Source organism: Pongo abelii, chromosome 17 (assembly GCF_028885655.2).
Source record: "Pongo abelii isolate AG06213 chromosome 17, NHGRI_mPonAbe1-v2.0_pri, whole genome shotgun sequence".
NCBI classification, from domain to species: domain Eukaryota; kingdom Metazoa; phylum Chordata; class Mammalia; order Primates; family Hominidae; genus Pongo; species Pongo abelii.
In genome coordinates this window covers 59,072,312-59,086,811 of record NC_072002.2, presented here as the reverse complement: position 1 = coordinate 59,086,811, position 14,500 = coordinate 59,072,312, and positions in this window count along the sequence as shown.

The window sequence follows — 14,500 nt, the reverse complement described above, 5'->3', positions numbered from 1 at the left end:
CCACCTGTAAAAATATCAACTCAGGCCTTGACCTTGCAAAGGAATCATGATTCTCTTGAAGGCCCACCCATCACCGTTCTTTGCTTCCAAACCCATAATCACACTCAAATCCTGATAAAACCTGGGAGAATAAGGTAAAATTTAACTTCTCATTAGGGCCAAAGTTCCACTCATACAAGAAGAATCAAAATATTTTGTCAACGTATAGTGGCTTATGTGTGGAAATGGACTGTAGGTGTTAGACCAAAGAGTAAAGCATGTAACGTTGAAGTTGAATAACTACAATAGAAATCATGGACTCTCACAATTCTTAGACTTCACTTCACAGATGCCAAGATTCCTAAGTAAAGGGAAAGCTGTGGCATCTTGAAGGAGGACTCTCCTCCACTGCCAATATTTATAACATGACTCTTCTACCTGCTTTTCCTCAAATTGACTTGTAGTCATTAATAAAGGGTTCTCTGCCTTGGGGAATACCAAGAATTCTGAGTGATTACTTAACATCTGAATTGATGCTAATTCTAGGGGATTCAAAATGCCAATTTATCCTACAAATTTACAGTAGAAACTAGCAAAAATTAAGCAATGAATGCCATTTTGGCTTAAGTCCTATCTCAGGATGTGTTCGTGATTCCCCAAAACACCATTAGTTATTTTCCCAGTTCCTGAATAAATAGTTGGAATAGACATACTTGGAAAATGATAAAATTTTCCTATTGGTTTCCTGACCTGTGAAAAGACAGCTACAGTGATAAGAAGGACCAAGTAAGAGTTTATCCCTAACAAAGCAGAAAACCAAAATCAATATAATGTACTAGGGGAAATTTCAGATTAGTAGTATTATCAAAGATTTGAAATATGCCTACTTGGCCTGTCTAAAAGACAGATGAAATTTAGAGAATAAAACTAAATATTTCTGAACTTGGGTGGTAGCTCTAAATATAGCTGCTGTTTTAGATGTAGTATTTTGTTGTTTGTTTTGATTTGTTTTTGTTTGTTTTTTTACTTGAACAAACCATCTAAATTCCTGATGCCTGGTATTAAGCTATTGCTCTGGTGATTGTTTTTTTTGATTCTGTACCTGTTAGCAAACATTTTTATAGTTTACTTTTGCTTGTCATGGATAGCAATATACATTCACTGACTTACTTCAGGCTGTATTAACTCTTTATCATGATTTAGTTCCCAGGGATCTTGATTGTCTCACCATCACACAGGGCATGATGATAATCTGTAAGATTAATTACATCATGCTGCTTGCAAATGATGATCATGACATAGACAATGCCCTAGATGTCTTGGAAGTAATAAGCATGCCAGAATTTGTTAGAAAAATCAAACCCATAAAAATTCAGGTATCATCCATCTTGAGGAAGTTTTTAGACATCCAATGGTCTGGATTACACAGCCTTCCCTCTCTTTCCCTGCCAAGTTTCCCTGCCATGATGAAGAACAAATTTCTGAATCTTGTACATACTATCTTTAAGAAAGGAGCACAGGGCCAGGTGTGCTGGCTCACGCCTGTAATCCCAGCACTTTGGGAGGCCGAGGCGGGCAGATCACAAGGTGAAGAGATGGAGATCATCCTGGCCAACGTGGTGAAGCCATATCTCTACTAAAAATCCACAAAAATTAGCTGGGTGTGTAATCCCAGCTACTCGGGATGCTGAGGCAGGAGAATCGCTTGAATCTGGGAGGCGGAGGTTGCAGTGAGCCGAGATCGCACCACTGCACTTCAGCATGTTGACAGAGCGAGACTCCATCTCAAAAAAAAAAAAGAGAAAGAAAGAAAGAGAAAAAGAAAGAAAGAAAGAAAGAAGCACAACATGGCATGGCAGGGGGGCCTCTTTGGATCCAGAAACATCATATGCTAGATGAGTGCGCACTCTTCTGACCCCTTTATTTGATGCCAGTTTTGAGTTGGGTCCCGATAAAAATAAGGCTCTGTGGCGGACACCAGGTTTTCTGATTCTTGAGATATAGGATCAAGTAGATCCAAAGTGCTCACAGTATCTTTGAAAGATAGGGAAGGCTGCGTGATTCCAACAAAAGAATTATAACTCAAATATATACAGGTTTGGAGCAAAGCTGTGCTGGTTTTTTTGCACTTAGCTATAGTTCTTTTGAAAGCAGCTTCTGATTTCTACAGGGCCCTGATAGAGATGAATACTTAATTATAGGACACAAAGTTGCTATGTGACATGAACTATTCATCTTTAACTGGTTACCATATGACCCACAAAGTCATGAATCTGGGCATACGCAGCAGCATTCTGTCATTCCGTGGAAGTAGGATATACAAGTTTAGACTTGAGAAGGTTTTTGGATACATAAGTGAGGTGTATGAGCACATGGCTGACTCTATATCAGTTACCTAAACTGAATAGCATGCCATTTCAAATTTAATGGCTTAAAATGCAACCATTAATTGATATTATGATTTCCACAATTTGTCGATCAGTTAGATCATTCTTCTGGTCTGTGGCAACTTCACTTATCTCTGCTAGCTTTGCTCATATGTCTGCTGTTACCTGAAAGGTCAGTTTACAGCTGGCATATTTAGGGTGATCTCACTCACATGTGTGGCTGTTGACAGGCTATCAGCTGAGGCAATGGAGGTGACTGGACTATATTTCTACTGTCATGCAGAAGGCTAGCCCAGGCTTTTTTCACATGGACAATTCAGAGTTCCAAGAAATATAAATGTAGAAGCCGCAAGGATTCTTAAGGCCTATGTTCAGAATTCAAAGTTATCTCTGCCAAATTCTATTTAATAGCAAGGGTAATAAGAAGAGCTCAGATTCAAGAGATTGAAAAATAGATTCCATTTCTTAATGGCAAGAGCTTCAAAGGGTCCTTGCCAAATTTAATAATATATATACACTTCCATGGCACTTATTATTGCTGACTCAACCAACACATGGCTGTACGGGAAGATTTCTATTACCATTGACTAAAGAAAAAGAAATGGACCCGTTCTCCTGATAATTTTGCCCAATATGGTGGCACCACCCCCAAAATGAATGGCTGAGTAGAATGGCCCCACTTAGGACAGCATTGAAGGATAGTGGTGAAGAGAAATTCTCTAAGGGGACAGAATTTTGAGCATTGAACTTTTTTGTTCATTTTTGCTGAAGAAAAGATGGCTAAGGGCACACAGGGATGATTAGGCTAGGTGGTCACAGACTTAGTAGAAAACAAGATTAGCACTTTAGTGATAACAAAGTCTGGGAAGAAATTTGTGAAAAGATCTCACAGAATAAGTAGAAAATATAGGGATATGTATGTCCCACTTAAATGTTCAGTAAAGAGCTGAAATGGTTCTTAAAGTTCAGGTGGAGAAGAAGACGTGTGCCATGTATGTCAGTTAGCCTCCTTCCCCAGATACTCCAGCCATAGCTCAATGGTTTTATGCCCATAGTAGGCCCATGATGACAGAGTTGAGGTTTTGCACAAGCACGACAACATGGGCTTTCATTAAGGCTGATCTGGCCATGGTGCAGCTGAATGCCAAACTTGCTTGTAGAAAAGACCAACAATGCCCAGTAATCCCATTACTAGGTATATGCACAAGGGAATACAAATTTTTCTATTATAAAGACATATGCATATGTATATTCATTACAGCACTATTCGTAATAGCAAGGACGTGAAATAAACCTAAATGCCCATCAATGGACAACTGGATAAAGAAAATGTGATACATAAATAGCATGGAATACTATACAGCCATAAAAAGAAAGAGGACATGTATGTCCTTTGCAGGAGCATGGATGAAGCTGGAGGCCATTATCCTTAGCAAACTAACAGAACAGATAACCAAATATCACATGTTCTCACTTATAAGTGGGAGCTTAATGATGAGAACACATGGACACATAGAGAACAACAAACACTGAGGCCTACTGGAAGATGGAGGGTGTGAGGAGGGAGAGAATCAGGAAAAATAACTAATGGATACTTGGCTTAACACCTGGGTGATGAAATAATCTGTACAACAGACCTCCATGACATGAGTTTACCTATATAACAAACAAGCACATGTACTCCTGAACTTAAAAGGTAAAAAAAGACAAAGAAAAGAAAAGACCAACAATGAAACCCGTATATGGCTCCATTCCTTGGGAGAAAAATATGTCACTTTGTGATTAGATTGAATCTTTTCCATCATAGAAAGGGCAATAATTTATCTTCACTGCAATAGATAGAGCCTAGATTTGTATTTGCTTTCCATGCCTTCAATAGCATCTGGAAAACCACCAATCTTGTACTTATCATCATGGAATAACCTGCCAGGTAAAGATTCATGACCAACTAAATTGATGAGTGCAAAGGAAACATAGAATATGTGGTAGAAGAAGGAAATTATTAAACTAACTCTGGCAACATGATCAGTTGTAAAAATGACAACTTTCTGGTTATGCGTGTTTTTCTCCATTGCTTTTATGTGCTTTACATGTCCTCAGTTCTTCCTCCCACCTCCCCATCTTCTATTTTGTAATAAAAGATGTGTTAATTATATATGATCCTGTAATTCAGGGCTTAAATTATAGTACACCAAAGAAAATTTGGTGTGCACCTCGAAATGAAGGACATTGCCAAAACATAAAATAATACACAGGGCTTTGTGTCTACTCATTGGGTAGAAAAAAAGCAGGTCTTTGGTTGTATGAGATATAGTTGTGTCATGTTAGGTCAAAATGATGGTAATATCCTATTTGAAGGTTAAAAATGGGTAAAATGGGTGTGTGGAGATGCTGAGTTGACAAAAGAGGTAGTCCATGCCACTGGCTATTGTAAAGTTCCCATCAGTACAACCCCTCTCTAATGTCTAAGCCAAAGTTTGTGTTTCAGTATTCTTTTTCATATATAGTTTTAGTTTAGTGTTTACCACTTACATAAAATTGGGAAGACAAAAGAGAAGGGGAAGTCACTATTCTTTGAAGGCAGTTGAAGCCAGGTCTGTGAGTAAATGTGAGATTCACAGGAGTTTTCTGGTTAGCTCTGGAGAAACACTCTTTACTGCTGCAGACCAGGGCTGGTTGGTGGGGGCTTCATACAGATTCTTGGGGATTGAAGGTACTTTCTGGCAAGTTCTTTCGAACTTTGGGGGTTTAGGCTGAAATCTTTAGCATTGACTCTCATGAACTCTGCCTTCCAAGCTCTTTTAAAAGTTTGATAAGGACCTACTTCTAAAATAAAACCCTATATACCCAGAGTAAATTCTATTTTCTGGCTAAAAACAACTGAAATGATCTAGAGGGATTTATTTTAGACTGGCAATTCTCAATATTGATAAATATGGGCATGTCTGTACAGTTAACATCACATAAAGAAAAAATGAATAATGGCAAATACTCTAAATTTGGTAAGACTTTCCTAAGGCGATTTTGTATTTAGTTAACCATAATAGAATCTACGTATATTAAAACAGCTTGTATGAGATGTTATGCATTCAGCTAATTGGCACATGTGAATTTAAAGACTCCTTGTAGTTAACCCCATAGCTGTCCCTGTACCACCCCATTTCACAAAAAGAAAAGAAAGACTGTAAATTTGAAAACTGCTGCTGTGGCTCAATGGCAGCTGTTTTTCAATAAAAAGTTTGAGATCTAGGAAAAGGAATTGCCTTTGATTATGCAGCTGGGACCAAAACAAGGCCTTCCTCATAATAGAAGTCCTTTTCCAATAAAAAGCATCTCTAGCCAAAAATGTCTGAAATTCTTTACTACTATTTGTCCCATCTCTTAAAATTTCTTCGGGGCTAAGGAGTTTTTTTTTTTTTTTTTTAATTTATTTTAAATGCAGACACGTTATAAAATTAAGTATAGGCCTGTTAGTTATACATGCTTCTGTGTTAATTATTTTATTTCCAAAACTTAACTGAGCTGAGCTAATAAAAGAACATAATGCTCTCACTGGGCTGCAAGAAAGCAAGTGTCTTTTTGGAGTAGTGATCTTTCACTCAAAGTCATACTTTATAGGGTAAGGTCAGCCTCATATAGGGAATTTGTTTATGTAGCCAGATTTAAAGTCAGAAATACCAGATACTTGGCTGTTAAGAAAAAGTACACAAAGAAAAGTTGGAGAACCTTCCCAAAGGTTTATTTAACCTAAGCTGGAAGTTTGTCAGTTGGCTTTGAGAAGAAATATGAATCAATATAAATTATCAAGTCAGGAAAATTATATACATTCAATAATAAGAATATATCTCTATGCTACTACATTTATACAACAAATGTTTGTCTAGCACCTGTCACATTTCAGGAAGTGTTCTAAGTGCTGTGACAAGCTTGAGAAGAAGACCCTGAAATGAACAGAACAAAGTCCTTGTTCTCATGGAGTTTATATTTTAGTGAAAGACATTGTCCCTGCTTTCAAGAGCTTATACTTTCGGGAAGAGACAAGAATAATATACCAGAGCAAAAGAAAATACAAGATCAGACAGAAATAGTTACTAAATTTAATTATTCAGATGACATGAGAAAGACAAAGGCATATTTTCCCAAAAGAAATGTTGTTCAATAGTTCATTAAAAAAAACAAAACAAAACAAAAAAAAAACAGCCTGTACAGGGCACATCTGACATTTCTAAAACTGCTACTGGTGGGAATGCCTTGGTTTTCATATTAACCATCTCAATACTGTATATATTGGGGGCAAACTGTTTTAAAGTGGAAACTGAAGTACCTTTCTATGAATAAAGTATACTTTCAGTACGTTCTATGTAACTGTCAAAGACAAATTAGATTTCAGGAGCAGAGGTGGCAGCTTTGAGGCTCTGCCCGATCTGGAGCTCTTGCCTAGATTCTAACTTGGCAGCTTGGTATAAGGTCTATTAGGTAAGAGGGTGCACCCAGAAGAGCTGGGAAGCCTGAGAATCCCTTTCCATTTCATAGGTGAACACAGAACGGAGATCAAGTTCGTTGAGGACAGAAAAGACATAAGCGGCCAAGAAGGTATTATCTGGCTATCCAGGCAAAAGCTAGAGTCCAAGAGGCCAGATAATTCGTGAGAACATCTCCAGGATGCAGGAAATACTGAAAATGAGTTGATATCCTTGACTGAATTTATTTCATTCATTTGTTCATTTATTCAGTGACTCAAAATGTACTGGGCACTGTACTTACTGCTGTGAATACAACTTGGAGTAAGTCACAGTGCCTGCTACACCATCTGTTGGGAGAAACTGAAGTGAAACAGATACATTACCCTGCACCTCCATAGCACCTACAGTGGATGTCTGGGCAGGGCGCTGTGGGAGCTTACTGGTGCATGCTATCATTCCTCCTGCTGTGTGGGTGGGCGAGGAGGCTCAGGTGTGAGCATTTGCCAGCAGATATACAGATAGAGCCCCCAGGTGTTCATCCTCCTGCTTAAGGCTGAGTGCAAGAGAAGGCCTTTTGGGGTTTTCTTTTGGTAAGTAATTAATATATGTTTCATATATTAATGCCAAGTGAAATGCCAAGAACATGAAAAGACCTCGCAGGTGCGAAGTGTTATTATAACATATTAAAATAATGAGAGTCTTGCTCATCTTGCTCTGCCTACCTTAGTGGTTATTCTTAACACTGCCTGCAGGTTAGAATCACCTGGGGGAGCTTTGGAAAATGCTGATGCCCAGGCCCCACCTCCTGAGACTGAATTTAATTGACTTGGGATGAAGTCTGAGCGGCAGGAAGTTAAAAAGCTCCCCAGGTGATTCTAATATACTGCCAGGGTTGAGAACCAATATGAGTAGCTCAAATCATTCTTTTTCCTTTATCCATATCCTAATAGCTCCCTGAGACTCAGCTGAATTCCCATATCCTCTATGAAGTCCTTCCCGCAAGCTTCAGCTCATTCCATCACACCATGACTAATGATTTTTCTCTGATCCATCCACCCCGCTTTTTGACGTTTACTTCCCCAGTGACTTTCTCAATTACACAAAGTCTAATTCTTTTAAGTTCTTTATTCCATGATACTGATGGTAGTAGTGCTTCCATGATGGAACCCTGATTACTACAGCCCCATTTCACTTCCCTTCCCAAATCCCCTCAACGCAAAGGGTCCATTGAGGTGGCCACAATCCTCTACAGAAAGTAATTTCTGTAATTATTGGTGTCCAGATCTGAGAACTATCTCTCAGTGAGTGCCAGAGAAGGGTAAGTAGAGATATTGCTTTGTAACAATAAGGACTTGGAGGCATCTCTTCATTTATAGTGGGCTTAGATTGAGACACTCAGGCTGCAGGATGACTGTAAAAGCTGTTGAGTCATATGACTATCAGTCACTCTAGGCCTGGATATAGGCTTGGAACACTAGGTGAGGAAGCCAAGTGACAAGCAAGGGACTGTGTTTTCAACAAGCCACCCAGACAGAGAAAGTCACTTTGGAGAAGTGATTGCAAACACAAAAGTCAAAGAGACTTCAAGTGTAAAAGTGGTGACTTAAAAAATAATTCAAGATGCTCCAAAGCCATAAGGAGACCCTCATAAGGCAGATAACATATTTCTTTTCTTTTCCAGGGGACCGGAGATTTTAAGTGTATCCTGCTCATGGCTAGAGGAGACCTTGGAAAATTTACATTCTGAACCAATAATATCAATAGTTGAGGTTCTGGGAGAGTAAGAGTCCCACCGTAGTCAGTGGCAGTGCCAAGCAAAATGAGCTTTTGCAGAGCTCAAGGCCATTCAGCATTCCACCCAGATAGAGGTTAGATGAATGAAGAGAGTAGAAATAGTCACACCTATAACTGGAGTCTCAGTCTGTTCAGGCTGTTATAACAACATACCTTAGACTTGGTAATTTATAAACAACAGAAATGTATTGCTTACAGTTATAGAAGCTGGCATGTTCAAGATCAAAGTGCCAGCAGATACCATGTCTGATGAGGGCTCACTCTTTACCTCAAAGATAGCACTTTCTTGCTTCATCCTCACAAGATAGAAGACATACACAAACTCTCTCAGGCCTCTTTTATAAGGGCACTAATGTCACCTCCCAAAGATCCACTTCTTAAGACCATCACTTTAGAAGTAAATTTTAATGTATGAATTTTGGTGAGGACACAAATATTCAGACCATAGCAACTGGACTTTAGGTTATTTCATAAAATACCTATTTTTATTCATAAAGGTGTTTGCATGCTTTTCATTTTTCGTTTGTTTCATAGAAAAGTTCTATGTGAAGGTTTTTAACCTTACTCAGGCTAAAATAATGAGGAAATTTATTTTTCCAACTTCAGACCCATGGGTATATGGAAACTGGTCCCTCCATGAAATTCTGGGGAACAAACAGCATCATCTCTTCCTCCTAAGACTAGCAGGTAGCCTGGCGGCAGAGCCATGCATGCAGAGGGATGGACATTCAGACTCAGCAAAGGAAAGCTGAGGGTTTCTGCTCCTTCCTACCTTGTTTGAACCTCACAGCTTCCCCTTCTTCACTTCCTTTCAAAGGCTCCCCATGGGAAACCTCTCTCCCCAACCTCTTCCAGCAAGAAAAAGAACCATCGTCACTGTCACTTCACAGAATCTGAGGGATTCACTTGAGGTCTCACACTATGTGCGGACCCTTTTCTTTAATTGCAGTTGCCTCCCACCCTGCTGCCTCACCAAATTGTCCCCAAACCTGGAACATATCTCCAAACCCCAAAGGCAACAGTCCTCTAAGCAGCTGGTTAGCTGAGGGCAGCAGCTGGCTGAGCCTGGTAGCTGCACCTGGAGGGGTAATATTACCCTGCAATAATCACACCTTCCTCTCCCAGGGGCACTGGAACTTGTAACTGTTGTGCTTCTTTCTGCTTTACATGTAAATAAAGGGAGGGAAATGCTTTGATGCCCTTAAGCTGTCAGTTGAAATTATATTTTAACTGGGAGGTTGAAGCTTCTAGGTCTCCTTAAAATGCTAATGAGCTTCCTGAGCAGTATGACAGTAGAGGCTTCCCAGGTGAGTTCTTCCGGAAACCCAGTGTCCGTGGCTGCTGTGTATGGTACAGAGCTCTGTCGCTACATTAAGGTGTCTTCTTCCTTAGCCCTTTTGATTTATCCTGAAGGTGGTAGAACTCTTCATCTTATTCAAGCATTCTGGTGCCACCATGGGCAGGCACACTACTCTAGCCTACCAGGTCCCTAGATAATCTCATGGAATTCTTGTTGGCATGAAAACCATGAGGCCAGCAGTGTTGATTTCTGGTGCATTTCCATCTGAGCTCATGGAAAGAAATTCTTCATAGAGAATGGGCCTTGCAAAACCAAAACTAGGAAGTGGAAAAAAGCGTTGGAAAGTGGAACCTGGGAAAGATAGCAAAACTTACTCTGTAAAGAAAAAAAACAAAACGAACAAACAAAACAAGGATGGAAGCTCAGGTAAGGTCAGACCCTGATGAGCACAATGAGACCCTGATTTCAAAGAGTATTGTCATTTCTGGAATCACAGGGGCCAGAAGTAAACTTGAATTTACAAGTAGAAAGTCATGGAAATTTGGGCTGGTGATCTCCTAAAAACAAGTCTCTTGGCAACTTTTCCCTGGGGCAGGGCTTCCCTCCTGAATAAATCTCTACCAGTCTTAAAGGGCCAGTTCTCAGAATTCTTCACAATCTTCTTATACATTTCTTTTTTTTGCATGTTATCTCCTACTCATTTTTTTTTTCTCAAATATTGAAGGACTAAGACTGCTTTTGCTTTCTTTCACACAGCCCTGATTTTCTTTGAAGATGGTTTTCACACTCTCTCTCCCCTTTCACCAGTTAATATCTACCTTGGACGTGTCACTTTGTCCCTAGTGCGCCAATTAGCCCAAGTCTCAGACCTGACTGATTCACTAAAAAGTGTTAAGGGCAGGTAGTGAGTTGCTATTTCTCCTGTATTTGTATTTCAATAGAAAATGTACTTTCCCACAAATCCTCATTTATGAAGGGAAAAACCTTTTCATTTGCCACCTCTCAGATAGTGTCCTTTGGGTGTCATCTATCCACCTACTAGCCCAAGGACAAAAGTGACAAACAGGACCTCACACTTAGCTTACAGAACTTTTCCCAGGCCAATGGAATCAAGGCAGTTGGCAACTCCCAAATCTGTTTGCAGACAGTGATGAAAGTTGAGATTAGCCTAGCTGCAGGATTGGATTCAGCCTTTGGATTGCTTTGCCAAATATGGAGTAAAATGACTTTGGCTGCTGTAAACTCCTGCTTCAATGGAGACAGAAGAAACCTCTCTTTTTCTCATCTTTTCTGAATTCCTGGGGCCTAACAGTCAGTGTTTGGTTTAGAATGAGATTCAGTATCTGTTTATTATGGTTTTAATGTCAACCCGAATGCCACATGGGAGAGCTTCTTATGTGCAAGGGGCAGCCACAGGCAGAGTACAGCAATATGTGTGTTTTTCTGTTTCTTTTTTCTTTTTTGGTCCCCGGGATAATTTTGAAGGAGGTACTGTTTGTGTCTCCAACTTATCGCTCCACTTTTCAATTTATTTTCCCTTTCTAAATGCTTCATCTATCATTTTTGTGGCCCTGTGGTCTTAGGCTGTCCTTCTTTATAAAAGAAAGTAATCTGATAATCAAACCTATATTAAGTATTCAGAACTTTGGTATTCCTTAAAGGCTATTTAGATTTTAAAGGAGGTTACAGGAAGAGGGCAATACTTAAACCATATTTGTCTTACATACAAGAACATTCTTTGACTCAGAATATAAGTATTATTTCCCATAAGCCAAGAAAACTTAGACCTCTATAATAAAGTCAGCGCTCACTTCATTGAAGCATTAGTTCACTGTAGCTTCAATTTATTTTGTTGGTATTACTGCTAACGCAATAATGGCTTCTGTGGATTATCTTTTTTTCTTGATAATACAGAGGATCATAGTACTTGGGTGGGATATTAGAATGGGAGAGGGAGAGTTTGTAGAGCAATAAAGCAGAATTCCGGAAAGCCCAGAAGATGAGCAGTCATTGTTTATATGATCATTGGTCATGACTGCTGCTTGGCGGTAAAGGTATGGTCAGCTCTGATCTCCACTAACACCTTGAAGTCTTTAATCACTTTTAGACATCTATGCTGTTTAAAAGATAAATGTAAAGGCCGGGTGCGGTGGCTCACGCCTGTAATCCCAGCACTTTGGGAGGCTGAGGCAGGTGGATCACAAGGTCAGAAGTTCGAGACCATCCTGCCTAACACGGTGAAATCTTGTCTCTACTAAAAATACAAAAAACCAAAATTAACCAGGTGTGGTGGTGGGCACCTGTAGTCCCAGCTACTTGGGAGGCTGAGGCAGGAGAATGGTGTGAACCCGGGAGGTGGGGCTTGCAGTGAGCTGAGATCGCACCACTGTACTCCAACCTGGGCGAGAGAGCAAGACTCTGTCTCAAAGAAAAAAAAAAAAAGTAGAAAGATAATAACCATGACATTCTGTGAAGTATAATCATTTTGTTGGAATTTCAATATGACTATGAGCATTTATGGCAATTTCATAAGATGTGATTGTTTTAGCTGTGTGTGACAGAACACACACTGGTGAGATACATGGCCCCAAGTTGAAGTGTTAACTGTGTTCAATTTTAAAAAGCAAAAATGTTTCCACTGCAAACATTTATTCCTGACACAGAAACGTTTGTTGCGAGAATCTTTTCTGTAATGCATATCACAATGGTGGTTGACATTTTGAGCAGGAAAAGAGAACCCCAGGTGTGTGTGGCATGTGAAATGAACACATGAATACTAAGAATACTGCTTTTTTTGCTCAATTGGCATTGAAAAAAACTTGATTAGTACATCTACAAATATTTGGATTGTTTTAGGTGATTGTGTGCTAAGGCAGCAAAGTTGTAATAATATCTTATGTTAAAATAAAACAAATCATTTAAAAGATGTGAATTTACTTTTTTTAACAACTAAAGTTCTTTCTCTGAACTCGTTTCCCAGTTTACCTTTTGTGAACTTCCTTGCCATATCTCATATTTGTTCTTTAAGTAAAATTTTGTTGAAAAATATCATACATATAGAAAGGTACAGAAATCACAAAGCAAACATTCCCCTGTCACCAGCATCCAGTTCAAATAACAATATTATGAGCACAAGAGAAGTTCTCTCATGTCACCAGTCATGGCTCAATGATGACTATGATCTTCCAACATCACAGAGATTACTGTAGCTGCAGAAATGGATTCAGCTTTTGGATTGCTTTGCCAAATATGGGATAAAATGACTTTGGCTGATTTTGCTTGATTTTGAAAGCTATATAAATAGCATCATGGTTTTATTTTATATTTATAAATTTATATTTAAATTTATATGAAGTATCTATTCTTCTTTCATTCCATGTTATAAGATTCATCCATATAGATGTGTGTCATATAAGTTGAATCATTTTCATTGCTGTATATGAATAGTTTATTATTAAATGTACATGTATCATATATACTCATTCATATACATATATCATATATACTCATTGATTGACTTTTTGGTGGTTTACAATTTTTGGTTATTATGAATAGTACTGATATGGACATTATTGTACATGTGTTTTTATAAACATAATGTTCACATTTCAATGAGTATGTTTTTTGGTGTGAAAACACTGGGTTACATGGTTTAGCTCTAGCAAATACAATTTTTTCAAGCTGCTATTAATAACTCACACATCCATCAGTAGGCTATGAGAGTTTCAGTCATCATCAATCTGCAACTGGTATTACTATCTGCACTGATTCATTTTAGCCATTATGTTTTGTTTTATTTTGGTTTTAATTTGCATTATTCTGATATCAAATGATTGAGCACCTTTTATATGTTAATTTGACATTTGGGCATTTAGATTTAATGAAGCTTCTCTTCAAAATTTTTGCTTATTTTCGTGTTGTCTTTCTTCTTGATGCAGATGAGATTTCTTTATTTTTTTCTTTTTTTAAGATGAAGGTCTTACTGTTTCACCCAGGCTGGTCTCAGACTCCTGACCTCAAGCCGTCCCCTTGCCTCAGCCTCCTGAGTAGCTGGGATTACATGCACAAGCCACCCCGCCCAGCAGCCTAGGTGTGAGTCTTTTTTTGGACTCTAGTATTGCCAGTATCTTCTTACTCTTCTTGGGTTTCCTTTGAATTCTTATTGTCCTCTTTTCATAAACAAAGTTCTTTAATAAAAACCAATTTATCAGTAGTTTTTCAAAAGTACTTTTTGCATCATGTTTAAGCAATCTTTGTTTACTTCAAGATCATAAAGATCAAGATCATAAAGATTCCCCTATGATTCCCTCTGAAATAATTACTGGTTTTTCTTTCAAAATGTAGGTACAAGGTCCATCTGGAATTGATTTTTTATGTATGGTGTACTTTTTGTTCATAGCATTATTGATTGAAATGCCTATCTCTTTCCCAAGGTGCTATAATGTTATCCTTGTCATAAATTAAATGACCTTATAGGAATAGGGCAGTTTCTGGATTCTCCATTATGTTCTTCTATCGTCTGTTTTGCCACCCTTTTGTCAATAGCATACTTTTTTAAGTACTATGACATTATACCA